Below are 24,927 nucleotides of genomic sequence, written 5' to 3'. Positions count from 1 at the left end.
ACACAATACCATACCTGTGTAGAACTACACATTACCATACCTGTGTAGAACTGCACATTACCATACCTGTGTAGAACTACACATTACCATACCTGTGTAGAACTGCACATTACCATACCTGTGTAGAACTACCCATTACCATATTTTTGTAGAAGTACCATACCTCTGTAGAACTATCCATAACAAAACCCATACCTTTATAAAACTATCCATTACCATACCTTTGTAGAATTATACATGACCATACTTCTATAGAACAACTACCCATTACCATACCTCTGTAGAACAACTACCCACTACCATACCTCTATAGAACAACTATCCATTACCATACCTCTATAGAACAACTATCCATTACCATACCTCTATAGAACAACTACCCACTACCATACCTCTGTAGAACAACTACCCACTACCATACCTCTGTAGAACAACTACCCACTACCATACCTCTGTAGAACAACTACCCATTACCATACCTCTGTAGAACAACTACCCACTACCATACCTCTGTAGAACAACTACCTACTACCATACCTCTATAGAACAACTACCCACTACCATACCTCTATAGAACAACTACCCACTATCATACCTCTGTAGAACAACTACCCACTACCATACCTCTGTAGAACAACTACCTACTACCATACCTCTATAGAACAACTACCCACTACCATACCTCTATAGAACAACTACCCACTACCATACCTCTGTAGAACAACTACCCATTACCATACCTCTGTAGAACTACTAAATCAAGTAAAATCTCTTTATCTTACAGACGAAACTCAACTTTCGTCAAGCTGTAGAAAGAAATTTAACAAAGGTCATCTTCAAGTAATAATAACTTACTCTTCTTACAGGTTTCTGGAAGAAAAATATTTCTTCTAATAATATTTCTAATAAACATTAGTTTATCAAAGCAAAGAAAAACTCTTTAGATTCTACTGAATATAATTATGACATGTTTAAAACTGTGTGAGGCCATTAAACAGACGTTTTCTCACTTCCGTCTCTCAACCACGTCACCTCCGCACCTGTCTTTCACGTGCCTGACTATAAACAGCTGGGTGACACTAGAAACTAGCGTAGGGCAAATTTTACATAAAACAGGGCAACTCACGCGTGTTCACCACGTGTCTTCGCAATGTGTGCAGGCAATGAATTGCTTTGACCCTACAACACTCGTTTTAATCCATTTGTAACTTTCACTGCGTGGTTTAGAAGAAGGTTGTTGTTACCGGTAGGAGGCGCTTCACTCAAAGAACAAATGTATTAAAAGTTAGTCCTAACTTTACTTTACTCGGCGGTTCTTGGACGTAAATAGCTTATAAAAACAACAATTATTGAAAGGTGGTTTTAAATCAGAACAGTTCTGAAGTTTGTGAGAAGACTGGCTCTCCTGTTTTATAAACCACTCAAAAGATGTTCATTCTGTTTACATGTATCATATTAATTGTGGTATAACACACACTGGATTTATGTACATTACTGTCTCAGGTGAACACGGGGTTTATGTACATTCGTAGTCTCAACTGAAAAGTGAATTTATGTGCATCCAGAGTATCTTCTGTATATTTCTGTTTTATATATTAAGTCGCATAAATCATGTCGTCCTTTCTCTGTTTGTTAGGTTAGTTTATCACATACAACAACAGTACGTGGCTGTTTGTTAGGTTAGTTTATCATACACAACAACTGAACGTGGCTGTTTGTTAGGTTAGTTTATCATACACAACAACTGAACGTGGCTGTTTGTTAGGTTAGTTTATCATACACAACAGCTGTACATGGCTGTTTGTTAGGTTAGTTTATCATACACAACAGCTGTACGTGGCTGTTTGTTAGGTTAGTTTATCATACACAACAACTGTACGTGGCTGTTTGTTAGGTTAGTTTATCATACACAACAACTGTACGTGGCTGTTTGTTAGGTTAGTTTATCATACACAACAGCTCTACGTGGCTGTTTGTTAAGTTAGTTTATCATACACAACAGCTGTACATGGCTGTTTGTTAGGTTAGTTTATCATGTACAACAACTGTACGTGGCTGTTTGTTAGGTTAGTTTATCATACACAACAACTGTACGTGGCTGTTTGTTAGGTTAGTTTATCATACACAACAGCTGTACGTGGCTGTTTGTTAGGTTAGTTTATCATACACAACAGCTGTACATGGCTGTTTGTTAGGTTAGTTTATCATGTACAACAACTGTACGTGGCTGTTTGTTAGGTTAGTTTATCATGTACAACAACTGTACATGGCTGTTTGTTAGGTTAATTTATCATATACAACAACTGTACATCACTGTTTGTTAGGTTAGTTTATCACACACAACAGCCGTACATGACTGTTTGTTAGGTTAGTTTATCATATACAACAACTGTACGTGGCTGTTTGTTAGGTTAGTTTATCATACACAACAACTGTACGTGGCTGTTTGTTAGGTTAGTTTATCATATACAACAACTGTACGTGGCTGTTTGTTAGGTTAGTTTATCACACACAACAGCCGTACGTGGCTGTTTGTTAGGTTAGTTTATCATACACAACAGCTGTACGTGGCTGTTTCTTAGGTTAGTTTATGATATACAACAACTGTACATCACTGTTTGTTAGGTTAGTTTATCACACACAACAGCCGTACATGACTGTTTGTTATGTTTATTTATCATGTACAACAACCGTGTACATGGCTGTTTGTTAGGTTAGTTTATCATGTACAACAACTGTACGTGGCTGTTTGTTAGGTTAGTTTATCATACACAACAACTGAACGTGGCTGTTTGTTAGGTTAGTTTATCATACACAACAGCTGTACATGGCTGTTTGTTAGGTTAGTTTATCATACACAACAGCTGTACGTGGCTGTTTGTTAGGTTAGTTTATCATACACAACAACTGTACGTGGCTGTTTGTTAGGTTAGTTTATCATACACAACAACTGTACGTGGCTGTTTGTTAGGTTAGTTTATCATACACAACAGCTCTACGTGGCTGTTTGTTAAGTTAGTTTATCATACACAACAGCTGTACATGGCTGTTTGTTAGGTTAGTTTATCATGTACAACAACTGTACGTGGCTGTTTGTTAGGTTAGTTTATCATACACAACAACTGTACGTGGCTGTTTGTTAGGTTAGTTTATCATACACAACAGCTCTACGTGGCTGTTTGTTGTTAGTTTATCATACACAACAGCTGTACATGGCTGTTTGTTAGGTTAGTTTATCATGTACAACAACTGTACGTGGCTGTTTGTTAGGTTAGTTTATCATGTACAACAACTGTACATGGCTGTTTGTTAGGTTAATTTATCATATACAACAACTGTACATCACTGTTTGTTAGGTTAGTTTATCACACACAACAGCCGTACATGACTGTTTGTTAGGTTAGTTTATCATATACAACAACTGTACGTGGCTGTTTGTTAGGTTAGTTTATCATACACAACAACTGTACGTGGCTGTTTGTTAGGTTAGTTTATCATATACAACAACTGTACGTGGCTGTTTGTTAGGTTAGTTTATCACACACAACAGCCGTACGTGGCTGTTTGTTAGGTTAGTTTATCATACACAACAGCTGTACGTGGCTGTTTCTTAGGTTAGTTTATGATATACAACAACTGTACATCACTGTTTGTTAGGTTAGTTTATCACACACAACAGCCGTACATGACTGTTTGTTATGTTTATTTATCATGTACAACAACTGTACATGGCTGTTTGTTAGGTTAGTTTATCATGTACAACAACTGTACGTGGCTGTTTGTTAGGTTAGTTTATCATACAAAACAACTGTACATCACTGTTTGTTAGGTTAGTTTATCATATACAACAGCTGTACATGGCTGTTTGTTAGGTTAGTTTATCATATACAACAACTGTACATGGCTGTTTGTTAGGTTAGTTTATCATACACAACAGCTGTACGTGGCTGTTTGTTAGGTTAGTTTATCATACACAACAGCTGTACATGGCTGTTTGTTAGGTTAGTTTATCATATACAACAGCTGTACGTGGCTGTTTCTTAGGTTAGTTTATCATGTACAACAACTGTACATGGCTGTTTGTTAGGTTAGTTTATCATACACAACAGCTGTACATGGCTGTTTGTTAGGTTAATTTATCATATACAACAACTGTACATGGCTGTTTGTTAGGTTAGTTTATCATACACAACAGCTGTACGTGGCTGTTTGTTAGGTTAGTTTATCATACACAACAGCTGTACATGGCTGTTTGTTAGGTTAGTTTATCATGTACAACAACTGTACATGGCTGTTTGTTAGGTTAGTTTATCACATACAACAACTGTACGTGGCTGTTTGTTAGGTTAGTTTATCATACACAACAACTGTACGTGACTGTTTGTTAGGTTAGTTTATCACATACAACAGCTGTACATCACTGTTTGTTAGGTTAGTTTATCACATACAACAACTGTACGTGGCTGTTTGTTAGGTTAGTTTATCATACACAACAACTGTACATGACTGTTTGTTTGTTAGGTTAGTTTATCATACACAACAACTGTACATAACTGTTTGTTAGGTTAGTTTATCATGTACAACAACTGTACGTGACTGTTTGTTAGGTTAGTTTATCATACACAACAACTGTACATGGCTGTTTGTTAGGTTAGTTTATCATGTACAACAACTGTACGTGACTGTTTGTTAGGTTAGTTTATCATACACAACAACTGTACATGGCTGTTTGTTAGGTTAGTTTATCATGTACAACAACTGTACGTGACTGTTTGTTAGGTTAGTTTATCATACACAACAACTGTACATGGCTGTTTGTTAGGTTAGTTTATCATACACAACAGCTGTACATGGCTGTTTGTTAGGTTAGTTTATCATACACAACAACTGTACGTGGCTGTTTGTTAGGTTAGTTTATCATACACAACAACTGTACGTGGCTGTTTGTTAGGTTAGTTTATCATACACAACAACTGTACGTGGCTGTTTGTTAGGTTAACGACCGTGCACGTTAATGGTTTCGAGACAGTGCTTTTCTTTGTGTATGTTCACTGTTATTATTAAAATAAATCTTTAAATTATATAAATCATATAATGAGTCACCCAAAATAGAATTACATCACTTTAAACAACAGTAGCATCATGGTGAGTTCATTGAGGTTTATATCAAATATTTATATCATAGTGAGTTCATTGAGGTTTATATCAAATATTTATATCATGGTGAGTTCATTGAGATTTATATAAAATATTTATATCATGGTGAGTTCTTTGAGGTTTATATCAAATATTTATATCATGGTGAGTTCACTGAGGTTTATATCATATATTTATATCATGGTGAGTTCATTGAGGTTTATATCAAATATTTGTATCATGGTGATTTCATTGAGGTATGTATTATATCATAATACATTCAAGGTCTGTGTGATACTGAGTTCAAGTTTACATCAAGATGTGTTCACTGAGGGTTACATCATGGTGAGTTCAAGGTTTATATGAGATGTGTTCACTGAGGGTTACATCATGGTGAGTTCAAGGTTTATATGAGATGTGTTCGCTGAGGGTTGCATCATGGTGAGTTCAAGGTTTATATGAGATGTGTTCACTAAGGGTTACATCATGGTGAGTTCAAGGTTTATATCAAGATGTGTTCAGTGAGGGTTATATCATGGTGAGTTCAAGGTTTATATGAGATGTGTTCACTGAGGGTTACATCATGGTGAGTTCAAGGTTTATATGAGATGTGTTCACTAAGGGTTACATCATGGTGAGTTCAAGGTTTATATGAGATGTGTTCACTAAGGGTTACATCATGGTGAGTTCTAGGTTTATATGAGATGTGTTCACTGAGGGTTACATCATGGTGAGTTCAAGGTTTATATGAGATGTGTTCACTGAGGGTTGCATCATGGTGAGTTCAAGGTTTATATGAGATGTGTTCACTAAGGGTTACATCATGGTGAGTTCAAGGTTTATATCAAGATGTGTTCACTGAGGGTTATATCATGGTGAGTTCAAGGTTTATATGAGATGTGTTCACTGAGGGTTACATCATAGTGAGTTCAAGGTTTATATGAGATGTGTTCACTGAGGGGGTTACATCATGGTGAGTTCAAGGTTTATATGAGATGTGTTCGCTGAGGCTTACATCATGGTGAGTTCAAGGTTTATATCAAGATGTGTTCACTGAGGGTTACATCTTAGTTAGTTTAATGGTTTTAAGCTCAAAGCTTATGAAACGTGTGTATTTATTCAGTCCACCCCCACCGGACAGTGTACATGGAACTTCCGAATCCACTTCCTTTCTTCTTTACTTACACCCTGACTTTCTTCGCCCCACCCTCACACAGGCAGTTCTCAGAAGACGCAGGCAAACGAAACTGGAACGGAAGTTTTGATCCAAACTGAAAAATCCATTCAGCGGGTGAAACCAAAACCATGGTTACCGCTGCTCTTTGTTCGAGATTACAGAGTCTAGTTAAAACAGGTGTTTACAGGGCTTGAGTTCACTCGTCTTTGTACTGAAGTTATGATACGTAATTCACTTTTTCGTATTTGTTTTCTTATTTTCGATAAACAGCTGTTTAAGAAGTTACAATGAAAATAAAAACAACAACTTACATCTCTGTACACCTTGGTACCGTCAATGTCACAATACTGTGCAATTTCAAACTTTTATTGCTTGTTACGAAACTTAGTGACAAGAAGTGATAAAGGCCCGACATGGTCAGGAGGTTAAGGTGCTCTACTCGTAATCTTAGGGTCGCGAGTTCGAATCCCCGTCGCACCAAACATGCTTGCCCTTTCAGCCGTGGAGGCGTTATAATGTGACGGTCAATCCCACTATTCGTTGATAAAAGAGTAGCCCAAGATTTGGCGGTGGGTGGTGATGACTAGCTGCCTTCCCTCTAGTCTTTCACTTCTAAGTTAAGGACAGTTACTGCAGATAACCCTCGTGTAGCTTTGCGCGAAATTAGAAACAAACGAACCAAGTACTGATTAAAATCACTCGTTTTCTTTGTGGAATACATAAATGATATGAGGGCATGTGGTAACATTTTTGCTTATATTTCGCGTGTATGTGTGGTTCACCAATTATTAATGACTTTGAAACTAACGTAGATAGTTGTGTCCACGCCCAATTTGGTCTACAAATACTTTAGTAAACAACGTATTCAAAACGTCGACTTATATGTTCTATCGTCCTCTACATTCTTCTATCTAAACAGTTGTGTGGTTTCAATTCACGAGTTCACGGAGAGACGGGTGGTTTGAGCTCAAAAATAGGAAAAAAAAAAGTGTGTAACTCATACCTTTAGGATGTGACTCTCTAAGTTTGTAACTCATACCTTTAGAATGTGACTCTCTAAGTTTGTAACTCATACCTTTAGCTTGTGACTCTCTAAGAGTGTAACTCATATCTTTAGCTTGTGACTCTAAGTGTGTAACTCATACCTTTAGAATGTGACTCTCTAAGAGTGTAACTCATACCTTTAGAATGTGACTCTCTAAGTGTATAACTCATATCTTTAGCTTGTGACTCTCTAAAAGTGTAACTCATACCTTTAGAATGTGACTCTCTAAGTGTGTAACTCATACCTTTAGCTTGTGACTCTCTAAGAGTGTAACTCATATCTTTAGCTTGTGACTCTAAGTGTGTAACTCATACCTTTAGAATGTGACTCTCTAAGAGTGTAACTCATACCTTTAGAATGTGACTCTCTAAGTGTATAACTCATATCTTTAGCTTGTGACTCTCTAAAAGTGTAACTCATACCTTTAGAATGTGACTCTCTAAGTGTGTAACTCATACCTTTAGGATGTGACTCTCTAAGTTTGTAACTCATACCTTTAGCTTGTGACTTTAAGTGTGTAACTCATACCTTCAGCTTGTGATTCTAAGTGTGTAACTCATACCTTTAGCTTGTGACTTTAAGTGTGTAACTCATACCTTCAGCTTGTGATTCTAAGTGTGTAACTCATACCTTTAGAATGTGACTCTCTAAGTTTGTAACTCATACCTTTAGCTTGTGACTCTCTAAGAGTGTAACTCATATCTTTAGCTTGTGACTCTAAGTGTGTAACTCATACCTTTAGAATGTGACTCTCTAAGAGTGTAACTCATACCTTTAGAATGTGACTCTCTAAGTGTATAACTCATATCTTTAGCTTGTGACTCTCTAAAGTGTAACTCATACCTTTAGAATGTGACTCTCTAAGTGTGTAACTCATACCTTTAGCTTGTGACTCTCTAAGAGTGTAACTCATATCTTTAGCTTGTGACTCTAAGTGTGTAACTCATACCTTTAGAATGTGACTCTCTAAGAGTGTAACTCATACCTTTAGAATGTGACTCTCTAAGTGTATAACTCATATCTTTAGCTTGTGACTCTCTAAAAGTGTAACTCATACCTTTAGAATGTGACTCTCTAAGTGTGTAACTCATACCTTTAGGATGTGACTCTCTAAGTTTGTAACTCATACCTTTAGCTTGTGACTTTAAGTGTGTAACTCATACCTTCAGCTTGTGATTCTAAGTGTGTAACTCATACCTTTAGCTTGTGACTTTAAGTGTGTAACTCATACCTTCAGCTTGTGATTCTAAGTGTGTAACTCATACCTTTAGAATGTGACTCTCTAAGTTTGTAACTCATACCTTTAGCTTGTGACTCTCTAAGAGTGTAACTCATATCTTTAGCTTGTGACTCTAAGTGTGTAACTCATACCTTTAGAATGTGACTCTCTAAGAGTGTAACTCATACCTTTAGAATGTGACTCTCTAAGTGTATAACTCATATCTTTAGCTTGTGACTCTCTAAAAGTGTAACTCATACCTTTAGAATGTGACTCTCTAAGTGTGTAACTCATACCTTTAGCTTGTGACTCTCTAAGAGTGTAACTCATACCTTTAGAATGTGACTCTCTAAGTGTGTAACTCATACCTTTAGGATGTGACTCTCTAAGTTTGTAACTCATACCTTTAGCTTGTGACTCTCTAAGTTGAAACTCATACCTTTAGCTTGTGACTTTAAGTGTGTAACTCATACCTTCAGCTTGTGACTCTAAGTGTGTAACTCATACCTTTAGAATGTGACTCTCTAAGAGTGTAACCCATACCTTTAGGATGTGACTCTCTAAGTTTGTAACTCATACCTTTAGCTTGTGACTCTCTAAAAGTGTAGCTCATACCTTTAGGATGTGACTCTCTAAGAGTGTAACTCATACCTTTAGGATGTGACTCTCTAAGTTTGTAACTCATACCTTTAGGATGTGACTCTCTAAGTTTGTAACTCATACATTTAGCTTGTGACTCTCTAAGAGTGTAACTCATACCTTTAGCTTGTGACTCTAAGTGTGTAACTCATACCTTTAGAATGTGACTCTCTAAGAGTGTAACTCATACCTTTATCTTGTGACTCTCTAAGAGTGTAACTCATACCTTCAGCTTGTGACTCTCTAAGTGTGTAACTCATACCTTTAGCTTGTGACTCTCTAATAGTGTAACTCATACCTTTAGGACGTGACTCTCTAAGAGTATAACTCATACCTTTACGACGTGACTCTCTAAGAGTGTAACTCATACCTTTAGGACGTGACTCTCTAAGAGTGTAACCCATACCTTTAGAATGTGACTCTCTAAGTGTGTAACTCATACCTTTAGGATGTGACACTCTAAGTTTGTAACTCATACCTTTAGCTTGTGACTCTCTAAGTTGATACTCATACGTTTAGAATGTGACTCTCTAAGAGTGTAACCCATACCTTTAGGATGTGACTCTCTAAGTTTGTAACTCATACCTTTAGCTTGTGACTCTCTAAAAGTGTAGCTCATACCTTTAGGATGTGACTCTCTAAGTTTGTAACTCATACCTTTAGAATGTGACTCTCTAAGTTTGTAACTCATACCTTTAGCTTGTGACTCTCTAAGTGTGTAACTCATACCTTTAGAATGTGACTCTCTAAGAGTGTAACTCATACCTTTAGAATGTGACTCTCTAAGTGTATAACTCATATCTTTAGCTTGTGACTCTCTAAAAGTGTAACTCATACCTTTAGAATGTGACTCTCTAAGTGTGTAACTCATACCTTTAGCTTGTGACTCTCTAAGAGTGTAACTCATACCTTTAGAATGTGACTCTCTAAGTGTGTAACTCATACCTTTAGGATGTGACTCTCTAAGTTTGTAACTCATACCTTTAGCTTGTGACTCTCTAAGTTGAAACTCATACCTTTAGCTTGTGACTTTAAGTGTGTAACTCATACCTTCAGCTTGTGACTCTAAGTGTGTAACTCATACCTTTAGAATGTGACTCTCTAAGAGTGTAACCCATACCTTTAGGATGTGACTCTCTAAGTTTGTAACTCATACCTTTAGCTTGTGACTCTCTAAAAAGTGTAGCTCATACCTTTAGGATGTGACTCTCTAAGAGTGTAACTCATACCTTTAGGATGTGACTCTCTAAGTTTGTAACTCATACCTTTAGGATGTGACTCTCTAAGTTTGTAACTCATACATTTAGCTTGTGACTCTCTAAGAGTGTAACTCATACCTTTAGCTTGTGACTCTAAGTGTGTAACTCATACCTTTAGAATGTGACTCTCTAAGAGTGTAACTCATACCTTTATCTTGTGACTCTCTAAGAGTGTAACTCATACCTTCAGCTTGTGACTCTCTAAGTGTGTAACTCATACCTTTAGCTTGTGACTCTCTAATAGTGTAACTCATACCTTTAGGACGTGACTCTCTAAGAGTATAACTCATACCTTTACGACGTGACTCTCTAAGAGTGTAACTCATACCTTTAGGACGTGACTCTCTGAGAGTGTAACCCATACCTTTAGAATGTGACTCTCTAAGTGTGTAACTCATACCTTTAGGATGTGACACTCTAAGTTTGTAACTCATACCTTTAGCTTGTGACTCTCTAAGTTGATACTCATACGTTTAGAATGTGACTCTCTAAGAGTGTAACCCATACCTTTGGGATGTGACTCTCTAAGTTTGTAACTCATACCTTTAGCTTGTGACTCTCTAAAAGTGTAGCTCATACCTTTAGGATGTGACTCTCTAAGTTTGTAACTCATACCTTTAGAATGTGACTCTCTAAGAGTGTAACTCATACCTTTAGGATGTGACTCTCTAAGTTCGTAACTCATACCTTTAGCTTGTGACTCTCTAAGAGTGTAACTCATACCTTTAGCTTGTGACTCTAAGTGTGTAACTCATACCTTTAGGATGTGACTCTCCAAGTTTGTAACTCATACCTTTAGCTTGTGACTCTCTAAGTGTGTAACTCATACCTTTAGAATGTGACTCTCTAAGAGTGTAACTCATACCTTTAGGATGTGACTCTCTAAGTTTGTAACTCATACCTTTAGCTTGTGACTCTAAGTGTGTAACTCATACCTTTAGAATGTGACTCTCTAAGAGTGTAACTCATACCTTTAGAATGTGACTCTCTAAGAGTGTAACTCATACCTTTAGCTTGTGACTCTCTAAGTGTGTAACTCATACCTTTAGCTTGTGACTCTCTAAGAGTGTAACTCATACCTTTAGGACGTGACTCTCTAAGAGTGTAACTCATACCTTTAGAATGTGACTCTCTAAGAGTGTAACTCATACCTTTAGCTTGTGACTCTAAGTGTGTAACTCATACCTTTAGAATGTGACTCTCTAAGAGTGTAACTCATACCTTTAGGACGTGACTCTTTAAGTGTGTAACTCATACCTTTAGAATGTGACTCTCTAAGAGTGTAACTCATACCTTTAGGATGTGACTCTCTAAGTTTGTAACTCATACCTTTAGCTTGTGACTCTAAGTGTGTAACTCATACCTTTAGAATGTGACTCTCTAAGAGTGTAACTCATACCTTTAGAATGTGACTCTCTAAGAGTGTAACTCATACCTTTAGCTTGTGACTCTCTAAGTGTGTAACTCATACCTTTAGCTTGTGACTCTCTAAGAGTGTAACTCATACCTTTAGGACGTGACTCTCTAAGAGTGTAACTCATACCTTTAGAATGTGACTCTCTAAGAGTGTAACTCATACCTTTAGCTTGTGACTCTCTAAGAGTCTAAGTCATACCTTTAGGATGTGACTCTCTAAGTGTGTAACTCATACCTTTAGAATGTGACTCTGTAAGAGTGTAACTCATACCTTTAGAATGTGACTCTGTAAGAGTGTAACTCATACCTTTAGGACGTGACTCTCTAAGTGTGTAACTCATACCTTTCGTTTATGACTCTCTAAGATGAATAAAACCTGTGTAAAAACTGTAATTATTGGATGGTTTCATTACAGAGTTTGTCTTCGATATGTTGTAATTAAAAACAAATCGTATGCTTAAAAAAGGGAACTATTAAGCTGAAAAAATCAAATCTGACAATAAATTTCTACAGCAGCGCCACCTTTAGAACGTGTTAAGTTCGTACTTTTCTCACAGAACCTACAACTAGATAGTATGAGTTTCGTGGAACTTTGGATATTGTTTGTAAGGCTCATGTCCTTCTTTTTACCTACCAGCTTTCGTCAGATTATCAAACGAAAAGAAGAGAAAACGTACACCATTATGGAACAACTACATCTAGTCGTACACAAAATGACTCTCACTTTATAACCACTCACAATATATTTGATGAAACATAAAACAATTTTAACATTTAAGTAACATCTCGTTTGCACTGTGTGTGTACCAGGTCGTTGTTTTTAAATTTGATCTAAGTTATTTTACGTAAGACCACCGAAATATATGATGCAACTTGATGTATTCTCCTTATTTTAAATAAGTTTTGAATTTATTTTTTGTCGTTTCAGCGTAACACTTCCTGTAGATTTACAGACAAAACAAAGGAACTATTTCTTGTTAGACACAGAGCTATACAATAAGAGACCCGTGCTTTGGCCATCACTGGTATCGAAACCAGATTTTGTAACGTTATAAACCTTTATAGTCTTACCGCTGAGCCACTGAGGAGGTCCCTTGAAATCTCACACACTGTGCTCCGAACATTTCAGTGTATTCTCTGAATCCGTAAAGGACACAGTTTCTTACAAAGCAGTTGGATTTGTTAGTGTAATAATTAAAACTGTCTGTCTTGAAGAAAGTGTGTAGATAAGAGATTTCAGTGATTTTGTTACGTTATAGGAAATTTTGACTAGTTACGTTTGTTCGAAACACAAGAAGAACATCGCGTGATGTTGATAAAAACGGGAAATCTGTGATTGCAAAACTCGCGCACTTTAAAGCTAGAAACCTTCACCAGTTTCTAACAGTCCGACTACGATTCGAACGTGGGACGATGCTTTAATAAAAACACAGATTTCAGATACTTCTTGGATACTTAAGACACAAATTGTGTTTGTTTGTTTCAGAATTTGCTCTTCACATAATAACATGACTGTATATATATATATATATATATATATGTATATACTGTATTACGTAGGTTGGAGACGAATATTGCCACTGAAATGTTATTGGTAGTCCGGTATGGCCAGCTAGTAACGGCGCTCGACTCTTAATCTGAGGGTCAGGGAATCGAATCCCTGTCAAACCAAACATGTTTGCCCTTTCAGCCATGGGGGCATTATAACGTGATGGTCAATCCCACTATTCCTTGGTAAAAGAGTAGCCAAAAAGTTGGCAGTTGATGGTTATGACTGGTTGCTTTCCTTCTAGCCTTAACTATTAAATTAGGAACGGCTAACGCAGATAGCCTTCGTGTAGCTTTGCACGAAATTTATAAAACAAACAAACAAACTTTAATGGTTACAAATTACAGTTACCAATACAAGCAAACGAAAATTTTGGTAACAAACATATGATGTTGTGGGTGTGTTTCTCAGGGTGTCGGAAATTTAACCGCAGTTTAAACTGAGAATTTAGCGGTGTATTGAGAGACAGTGTACTGGTTGAACTGTGTTAAATGTTAAGTGTGAACATTAAGGTTACTGCTTGATTTTAACTTACTAATCTGAGTGAATCAGTTTTAAATGTCCAACTTGTAAATGAGTTGTTATGGGTAGAGCAATGATGTGTCCACTTTATAAAGAAGTTGCTCCGAGTGAGCCAATGTGAAGTGTTCACTTTGTGAAGGAGTTGCTCCAAGTAAGCCAATGTGAAGTGTTCACTTTGTGAAGGAGTTGCTCCAAGTAAGCCAATGTGAAGTGTTCACTTTGTGAAGGAGTTGCTCCAAGTAAGCCAATGTGAAGTGTTCACTTTGTGAAGGAGTTGCTCTGAGTGAGCCAATGTGAAGTGTTCACTTTGTGAAGGAGTTGCTCTGAGTAAGCCAATGTGAAGTGCTCACTTTGTGAAGGAGTTGCTTTGAGTAAGCCAATGTGAAGTGTCAACTTTGTAAAGGAGTTGTCTGAGTAAGCCAGTGTGAAGTGTTCACTTTGTGAAGGAGTTGTCTCCGAGTAAGCCAGTGTGAAGTGTCCACTTTGTGAAGGAGTTGCTCCAGAGTAAGCCAGTGTGAAGTGTCAACTTTGTAAAGGAGTTGCTCCAGTAAGCCAGTGTGAAGTGTTCACTTTGTGAAGGAGTTGCTCCGAGTAAGCCAGTGTGAAGTGTTCACTTTGTGAAGGAGTTGCTCTGAGTAAGCCAGTGTGAAGTGTTCACTTTGTGAAGGAGTTGCTCTGTGTAAGCCAATGTGAAGTGTCCACTTTGTGAAGGAGTTGCTCTGAGTAAGCCAGTGTGAAGTGTCCACTTTATAAAGGAGTTGCTCTGAGTAAGCCAGTGTGATGTGTCCACTTTATAAAGAAGTTGCTCTGAGTAAGCCAATGTGAAGTGTCCACTTTGTGAAGGAGTTGCTCCGAGTAAGCCAATGTGAAGTGTCCACTTTGTGAAGGGGTTGCTCTGAGTAAAGCCAGTGTGAAGTGTCCACTTTATAAAGGAGTTGCTCCAAGTAAGCCAGTGTAAAGTGTCCACTTTGTAAAGAAGTTACTCTGAGTAAGCCAATGTGTAGTGTCCACTTTATAAAGGAGTTGCTCCAAGTAAGCCAGTGTAAAGTGTCCACTTTGTAAAGAAGTTACTCTGAGTAAGCCAATGTGAAGCGTCCACTTTATAAAGAAGTTGCTCCAAGTAAGCCAGTGTGAAGTGTCAACTTTGTAAAGGAGTTGCTCCAAGTAAGCCAATGTGTAGTGTCCACTTTATAAAGAAGTTGCTCCAAGTAAGCCAGTGTGAAGCGTCCACTTTGTAAAGGAGTTGCTCCAAGTAAGCCAGTGTGAAGTGTCCATTTTATAAAGAAGTTGCTCCAAGTAAACCAGTGTGAAGTGTCCACTTTGTAAAGGAATATTCTGTATGCATGAACTAAATCAAGCCTTACTCTGTTGTATCTAAAGTAGAAAGTAATAATCGTCCATGATATTGGACTGACAGACTAGAGGAAACGTTGTCAGCTACTAGCACTCACTGCTAACTCTTATGTGACAGGATTGACTGTCACTCTTATAGCACATCTTTTCTCAGACTATTGCAGCTCTTTTTATGTTCGATATATTTACCCATCTCAGCAGACTTCTTATAGATTGTTTCAATAATCGCTAAGAAGTGTTCATTAGCTAACGGTTCTAAATTTTGAGATATACCTAGATAACATACAACAGGTTTCTATATCGAATTAGTTCATTCTCATAGCGTACTTAGCATAACCTTAGCAGTAAAACGATGCCAGTTTGTTTGGTTTCAGTAGTTAGCACTAAAGATTTGTGTAAACACTTGTTATCTTTCCTTTACTTTTATTATTATTAAAGTGTCCCTAACTTGGTTCCCAATGTTTATCAGTTACGGGTTAAGACCCACGTAGCTTAATTTATCAAAGACGTATTCTTGTTAAGTCGGAGCAAAACAAAATAAAAAACAAATAATGATTGGGAAAATAATCTAAACACTTGTGTACAAATTAAGAAATATTTAGTTTTAAATACATTTCGACGGCCTTTCTAACGTCCCTTCTGTCATAACATAATGAGCTGGGCTTCGGAGCATGTTTAGCATGCTCAGACTGTGAATTCTAGGGTTTGAAGTTCGCAACCCGTTGCCTCAAAATATTCGATCAGACGAAACACCATAATTCAAGAGCTATTTGTAGGGTGCTCTTAAAAATTAGAAGCAGCTAAAGGCAGATGGTCCTTGTATAGCTTGTATTGTTTAAAATTATAGATAGCTACAGACAAATGGTCCTAGCGCAGATGCCCCACAAGTAGCTTTGCGCGAAACTCTAAAATACAAACACAAACAAAGAGATAGTCCGTGTGTAGCTTTTGCTGCTTAATACTAGGGACAGCTATAGACAACTAGTCTTTGTGAAGCGTTGGCAGTTTACATTTATGTACAATTGTAAGCAGATGGTCCTTGTGTAACTTTTACTGTTTACAATGAGGGACAGCTATAATCAGATTGTTGTTGTGTAACCTGTGCTGTGTACAGTTAGGGACAGCTATAATCAGATTGTTGTTGTGTTATCTGTGCTGTTTACAGTTATAGAGACAGCTATAATCAGATTGTTGTTGTGTGACCTGTGCTGTTTATAGTTATAGAGACAGCTATAATCAGATTGTTGTTGTGTGACCTGTGCTGTTTAATGTTAGGGACAGCTATAATCAGATTGTTGTTGTTGACCTGTGCTGTTTACTGTTAGGGACAGCTATAATCAGATTGTTATTGTTGACCTGTGCTGTTTACTGTTAGGGACAGCTATAATCAACTTGTTGTTGTTGACTTGTGCTGTTTACTGTTAGGGACAGCTATAATCAAATTGTTGTTGTGTGACCTGTGCTACTTACAGTTATAGAGAGAGCTATAATCAGATTGTTGTTGTGTGACCTGTGCTGTTTACAGTTATAGAGACAGCTATAATCAAATTGTTGTTGTGTGACCTGTGCTACTTACAGTTATAGAGACAACTATAATCAGATTGTTGTTGTGTGACCTGTGCTACTTACAGTTATAGAGACAGCTATAATCAGATTGTTGTTGTGTGACCTGTACTGTTTACAGTTATAGAGACAGCTATAATCAGATTGTTGTCGTGTAACCTGTACTGTTTACAGTTAGGGACAGCTATAATCAGAATATTGTTGTGTAACCTGTGCAATTTATAGTTAAAGACAACTATAATCAGATTGTTGTTGTTGGCCAGTGCTGTTTACTGTTAGGGACAGCTATAATCAGATTGTTGTTGTTGACCTGTGCTGTTTACTGTTAGGGACAGCTATAATCAAATTGTTGTTGTGTGGCCTGTGCTACATACAGTTATAGAGACAGCTATAATCAGATTGTTGTTGTGTGACCTGTGCTGTTTAATGTTAGGGACAGCTATAATCAGATTGTTGTTGTTGACCTGTGCTGTTTACTGTTAGGGACAGCTATAATCAGATTGTTATTGTTGACCTGTGCTGTTTACTGTTAGGGACAGCTATAATCAAATTGTTGTTGTTGACTTGTGCTGTTTACTGTTAGGGACAGCTATAATCAAATTGTTGTTGTGTGACCTGTGCTACTTACAGTTATAGAGAGAGCTATAATCAGATTGTTGTTGTATGACCTGTGCTGTTTACAGTTATAGAGACAGCTATAATCAAATTGTTGTTGTGTGACCTGTGCTACTTACAGTTATAAAGAGAGCTATAATCAGATTGTTGTTGTTGACCTGTGCTGTTTACTGTTAGGGACAGCTATAATCAGATTGTTGTTGTGTGACCTGTGCTGTTTACTGTTAGAGACAGCTATAATCAGATTGTTGTTGTTGACCTGTGCTGTTTACTGTTAGGGACAGCTATAATCAAATTGTTGTTGTTGACTTGTGCTGTTTACTGTTAGGGACAGCTATAATCAAATTGTTGTTGTGTGACCTATGCTACTTACAGTTATAGAGAGAGCTATAATCAGATTGTTGTTGTATGACCTGTGCTGTTTACAGTTATAGAGACAGCTATAATCAAATTGTTGTTGTGTGACCTGTGCTGTTTACAGTTATAGAGACAGCTATAATCAGATTGTTGTCGTGTAACCTGTACTGTTTACAGTTAGGGACAGCTATAATCAGAATATTGTTGTGTAACCTGTGCAATTTATAGTTAAAGACAACTATAATCAGATTGTTGTTGTTGACCAGTGCTGTTTACTGTTAGGGACAGCTATAATCAGATTGTTGTTGTGTGACCTGTGCTGTTTACTGTTAGGGACAGCTATAATCAGATTGTTGTTGTTGACCTGTGCTGTTTACTGTTAGGGACAGCTATAATCAAATTGTTGTTGTGTGACCTGTGCTACTTAGAGTTATAGAGAGAGCTATAATCAGATTGTTGTTGTGTGACCTGTGCTGTTTACTGTTAGGGACAGCTATAATCAGATTGTTGTTGTTGACTTGTGCTGTTTGCTGTTAGGGACAGCTATAATCAAATTGTTGTTGTGTGGCCTGTGCTACTTACAGTTATAGAGACAGCTATAATCAGATTGTTGTTGTGTAGCTTTAAAACTTGATCATTGTGTCATTCATGATAATAGACATCTATGACTTTTACATCATCACTGTTTACTAATCTGAAACGTTAGGGTCATCACTGTTTACTAATCTGAAACGTTAGGGTGATCGCTGTTTACGCACCTGAAACTTTAAAGTCATCTCTGTCTATGAATGTAGAACACTAAGGCCATCTCTGTCTACTATCATAAATGAAACATGTTTTAAACCAGTATATTTGACGTACCCGAGTTCAAGTCATTAATGTCTCTAGACTGGTAACTTGTTACTCTTCGACTTTCATCGTGACTGTATAGTTAGTTACACAAGTACTGTTCTGTAGAACACACAACACTGTCTTGTTGAATATTATAATTGTTAACACTTCAGAACACTTTACTACAGAATATGTGAGCTGACTTTCATCATGACTGTATAGTTAGTTATACAGGTACTGTTCTGTAGAACACACAAAACTGTCTTGTTGAATATTATAATTGTTAACACTTCAGAACACTTTACTACAGGATATGTGAGCTGACATAATCTATCCTTTCATGTACAACTCAAATAGCACTCGAAACTCCTGGTAACACTTTGGTTTATACATAGCACTCGAAATTCCTGGTAACACTTTAGTTTATACATAGCACTCGAAACTCCTGGTAACACTTTGGTTTATACATAGCACTCGAAACTCCTGGTAACACTTTGGTTTATACATAGCACTCGAAAAGCCTGGTAACACTTTGGTTTATACATAGCACTCGAAACTCCTGGTAACACTTTGGTTTATACATAGCACTCGAAACTCCTGGTAACACTTTGGTTTATACATAGCACTCGAAACTCCTGGTAACACTTTGGTTTATAGATAGCACTCGAAACTCCTGGTAACACTTTGGTTTATACATAGCACTCGAAACTCCTGGTAACACTTTGGTTTATAGATAGCACTCGAAACTCCTGGTAACACTTTGGTTTATACATAGCGCTCGAAAAGCCTGGTAACACTTTGGTTTATACATAGCACTCGAAACTCCTGGTAACACTTTGGTTTATACATAGCACTCGAAACTCCTGGTAACACTTTGGTTTATAGATAGCACTCGAAACTCCTGGTAACACTTTGGTTTATACATAGCACTCGAAACTCCTGGTAACACTTTGGTTTATAGATAGCACTCAGAAACTCCTGGTAACACTTTGGTTTATACATAGCGCTCGAAAAGCCTGGTAACACTTTGGTTTATACATAGCACTCGAAACTCCTGGTAACACTTTGGTTTATACATAGCACTCGAAACTCCTGGTAACACTTTGGTTTATACATAGCACTCGAAACTCCTGGTAACACTTTGGTTTATACATAGCACTCGAAACTCCTGGTAACACTTTGGTTTATACATAGCACTCGAAACTCCTGGTAACACTTTGGTTTATACATAGCACTCAGAAACTCCTGGTAACACTTTGGTTTATACATAGCACTCGAAAAGCCTGGTAACACTTTGGTTTATACATAGCACTCAGAAACTCCTGGTAACACTTTGTTTATACATAGCACTCGAAACTCCTGGTAACACTTTGGTTTATACATAGCACTCGAAACTCCTGGTAACACTTTGGTTTATAGATAGCACTCGAAACTCCTGGTAACACTTTGGTTTATACATAGCACTCGAAACTCCTGGTAACACTTTGGTTTATAGATAGCACTCGAAACTCCTGGTAACACTTTGGTTTATACATAGCACTCGAAACTCCTGGTAACACTTTGGTTTATAGATAGCACTCGAAACTCCTGGTAACACTTTGGTTTATACATAGCACTCGAAACTCCTGGTAACACTTTGGTTTATACATAGCACTCGAAACTCCTGGTAACACTTTGGTTTATACATAGCACTCGAAACTCCTGGTAACACTTTGGTTTATACATAGCACTCGAAACTCCTGGTAACACTTTGGTTTATACATAGCACTCAAAACTCCTGGTAACACTTCGGTTTATACATAGCACTCGAAACTCCTGGTAACACTTTGGTTTATAGATAGCACTCGAAACTCCTGGTAACACTTTGGTTTATAGATAGCACTCGAAACTCCTGGTAACACTTTGGTTTATACATAGCACTCGAAACTCCTGGTAACACTTTGGTTTATACATAGCAGTCGAAACTCCTGGTAACACTTTGGTTTATACATAGCAGTCGAAACTCCTGGTAACACTTTGGTTTATACATAGCACTCGAAACTCCTGGTAACACTTTGGTTTATACATAGCACTCGAAACTCCTGGTAACACTTTGGTTTATACATAGCACTCGAAACTCCTGGTAACACTTTGGTTTATACATAGCACTCGAAACTCCTGGTAACACTTTGGTTTATAGATAGCACTCGAAACTCCTGGTAACACTTTGGTTTATAGATAGCACTCGAAACTCCTGGTAACACTTTGGTTTATACCAATCGTGTAATTAGTACCTCTGCTCAAGTCTGTCAAACACGTTACTATGGTTACGGATTATTTTTAACGTAATGTCTGTTCTATGTGTGAAACACGTTACTATGGTTACGGATTATTTTTAACGTAATGTCTGTTCTATGTGTGAAACACGTTACTATGGTTACGGATTATTTTTAACGTAGTGCCTGTTCCATGTGTCAAACACGTTACTATCTTTACGGATTATTTTTAATGTGATACTGCTTCTGACTTTCAAACATGTTACTATGGCAACGATTTATTTCTAATGTAATGTCTCTTCTTCTGACTATCAAACACGCCTCTATGGTTATGAATACGTTTTTGAAGTAGTACCTATCCTTCTATACGTTCACGTTATTTATACAAGTGTTAAAGGCTAGAACGCCTTGAGTCGCTCTTAGTCGACTCTCAAACACAAATAAATTATTTTAGTTTGTCGAGAAAATTATATAAACAGCAATGAAAGGACCGCCCCTCTAGAAGTTAGTGACCTCTGTGAAATTAATTAAATATCTCGTGCTTTGAGTCAAATGTAGGTTAATGGTTAACGTTTCTGTATCCTGAACTCGAATGTCACGGTTCGCACTTAGGACAGGGCTGTGTTATAAGAGTTGTCGTCAGATCATTTACTGAGCCCAAGAGTTGGCGATGGGTACCACTGACTAGCTTCCTTCTTTCTAGTTTGCCAGTTCAGACTATTTATACATAACCCTTGTGTAATTAAACAAACGAAACAAATCTGGTGTCTCGTCTTAATTAATTATTACTATTCCAGTTATCTGTAATATTGTGAAACCCTGAATTATTCTAAGCAAACATTTATCTAAATATGAAATATTTTATTTGAAATTGCTGTGCATTTTCTTACAGCACAAAATGAAACATTTCAATAATCTTAAGATAAATTTATTTAGATATTATAATCAGATTCGTTGTTAACAATACGAGCACACAACTTAAGAAACAACGTAAAAAAACAGTATATTTCATTAGTTATAACCTAAAGCAGGTTTAGTTTTAATTTTGGTCTATGTAGATAACTCGATTTTATCAGTAAAGATCCATCTTTTCAGTTGTTATCAGATACAAGGTTAAAACTGTCAGATCGAATTAATCTGTTAAAATACAGAGAAGCTCAGACAGAGAACAAACAGTCTTTCATTGTTATGAACAGACTTTGAACTTAAAAAAGTAACTTAGGCTAAAACTCATTCGTAGGAAGTTTTAACTGAAAAGGAAAGTAAAAAAAAAAACATACGTATCTCGAGGCGATTAGAATTTACCACTGACACCATACAATATTTCGATTGGAAAATATATCAAATCAGCGTCTTCCATTTTCATCCAAATAGCTTGGGCCATCTTAAGCTATAGACATTTCCATTGGCCATTTTCAAACGATGGAAAACAACCAACCATTGTTCTCAGTAATAAGATGGACATAGGTTATGTTTTCGCCCGGTGTGAGTGTGTGTGTATTTTATAAGCAAGATTTCTCGAAAACGACTGAATGGATTTGGACGAAATTTGGGATAAATTTGTACTATGGGCCAACATAGAAGTGACTAGCTTTTGTAGGGTCAAGGCCCCACAAAAGTCAGAAAATAATGATAAAATATTATCTGTTTTTTGTTTGTTTGTTTGTTTGTTTGGGAATTTCGCACAAAGCTACTCGAGGGCTATCTGTGCTAGCCGTCCCTAATTTAGCAGTGTAAGACTAGAGGGAAGGCAGCTAGTCATCACCACCCACCGCCAACTCTTGGGCTACTCTTTTACCAACGAATAGTGGGATTGACCGTCACATTATACACCCCCACGGCTGGGAGGGCGAGCATGTTTAGCACGACGCGGGCGCGAACTCGCGACCCTCGGATTGCGAGTCGCACGCCTTACGCGCTAGGCCATGCCGGGCCCCATATTATCTGTTAAAGTAGGGGACCGATTTTTCGCTCTATTTTTTTTCTCTCTATAACTCAGTAAAAATGATAGAATTTTGATAAAACTTGGTGGGCATGTGTAGAATGTAATTTGTATCTGTTACTAACCGCAGACCTAGAAACAGATTTTCTTATTTTGTCAGGGTCGAATATGATGGATGCTGCGTGGCGAAGGTTTCTGCTCTCCTGAGTGTCTTCTAGTTCTTCAGTTTAAAAGAAGTTCGTACGAGAACATTGACATCTATAATAATATGTCCAACTTCTGCTCACCACTCCAAACCAAGAGTTTAGAGGAATATAAGGTAATAACATTTATTGGCCCGAGATGGCCAGGTGGTTAGCGCGCTCAACTCGTAATCTGAAGGTCGCGGGTTCGGATTCCTATCACACCAAACACGTTCACTCTTTTTCGCTGTGTGGGCATGATAATGTTTCGGTTAATCCCACTATTCGTTGCTAAAGGAGTAGCCCAAGAGTTGGCGGTGAGTGATGATGACCAGCTGCCTTCCCTCCGATTTTACATTGCTAAATTAGGGACGGCTAGCGCAGATAGTCCTCGTGTAGCTTTGCGCGAAATTCGAAAACAAACAAACATTATTTATATTTAAAAAATCAGTCAATTTATTATTGTTGATACTTGAGACCGAAGCAAGATCCAGACACATTTTCACTTGACAATAAAACATTTGTTTTATTGGTCAGGTCTCAAACTAATCAGGCACAACAACCATATGGTGATCTCTAGGCCTTGTTGCTAAGCCTTAAGCTAACGATACGTAGCATCTATATGGTGATCTATAATCCACGTTGGTAAGTTTCAAGCTAACGAGGCTTAACATTCATATGGGGATCTCTAACCCTTGTTGCTAAGCCTTACGCTGACGAGGTTTAACAAGCATGTGGTGATCTCTAACCCTTGTTGCTAATAGGCCTTAAGCTAATGATACATGGCATCTATTGAGTGATCTCTAACTCTTGTTGTCAAGCCTTAAGCTAATGAGGCTTAACGTCCACGTGGTGATCTCTAATCCTGGGTGTATTGATCAAGTCTCAAGCCAATGTGGCATAGCATTTCATAAGGTAATTCCTAATTCTTGTTGCATTGGTCAAGCCTAAAGCTAACGAAGCATGAGTTTAATAAGGTCATGTTTCAGTTTTAGGTACTGTGTGAGAGCTCATAAACTTTCCTACTTTGGCGAGACGTCGAGTTAATTGGACATAATTTCCATACTATTATCGGTCAGTTTAAGTTTATTTGGGGAAGTTTATAGACCCTTGTAGGGTGTAACCCTTACAAGTATGACCATGTATCATTTAGTTCAGTGAGATGTATATGACCTTATGCTTAGGTCAAACCTCAAAACTAACTGGACATAGCATTTCATACTGTCATGTAATAGATAACTTAATTCTGAGTGCTGTATGGGGTTCGTTACATTATATGTATAGGTCAGACCACAAGTCACTAGACATAACCTTCTATATAACCCATTCGTTTATTCTTGCGAAGTAAAACGCCCCAAACGTAGACTGTGGAGTGAATCAAAATTAGGAACAGAATATAATGTGTTTTATCAAAGCTCACTCTCATTGTAACAACTAACCCTGTCAACATCAGTTGCTCCAACTGTTCAGTGACTGCATTCATTGTAACAACTAACCCTGTTAACATCAGTTGCTCCAACTATTCAGTGACTGCATTTCTATTTAAAATATAAGAATTCCCCTACTTCTACGTGAATGACTCATGGTTATCCATATCTCATTTCTAAACATGTAATTATTACGATGAACTCTGAGACACAAATATTATTCTCGGCTGAGCTTGGCCCAATGGTTAACGTGTCGAACTGTGAGTCTTAGATCCTGTGGATATCCATCCCTTCTTCACCAACATACATGCATAAAAATCGATCACCGCATTTTGGGGCTGCGAATGAGTTATAAAAGTAACAGTCAAATCCCACGATTAGACTGGAATTGCCCAGGCAGTGTTGGTTGGCACTTTTGAGTGCCTGCCCTCCCTCTAGTT

The 24,927-nt window shown here is 37.5% G+C and overlaps 1 long non-coding RNA gene across 2 annotated transcripts in view; it reads left to right on the top strand.

Moving 5' to 3' along the window:
• LOC143246046 (uncharacterized) overlaps nt 1–23,191 on the top strand; it is a 74,002-nt gene extending 50,811 nt beyond the window's left edge. For both annotated transcript variants that reach the window (XR_013025740.1, XR_013025739.1), the window contains exon 4: nt 23,039–23,191. This is a non-coding gene — a long non-coding RNA (uncharacterized LOC143246046). The remainder of the gene's footprint in view (nt 1–23,038) is intronic.
• The last annotated feature ends 1,736 nt before the right edge of the window (nt 23,192–24,927 follow it).

This window comes from Tachypleus tridentatus, chromosome 3 (assembly GCF_004210375.1).
Source record: "Tachypleus tridentatus isolate NWPU-2018 chromosome 3, ASM421037v1, whole genome shotgun sequence".
Classification (NCBI taxonomy): Eukaryota; Metazoa; Arthropoda; class Merostomata; order Xiphosura; family Limulidae; genus Tachypleus; species Tachypleus tridentatus.
Note: the sequence above shows the minus strand (reverse complement) of the source record. Positions and strands in the feature narration are given on the sequence as shown.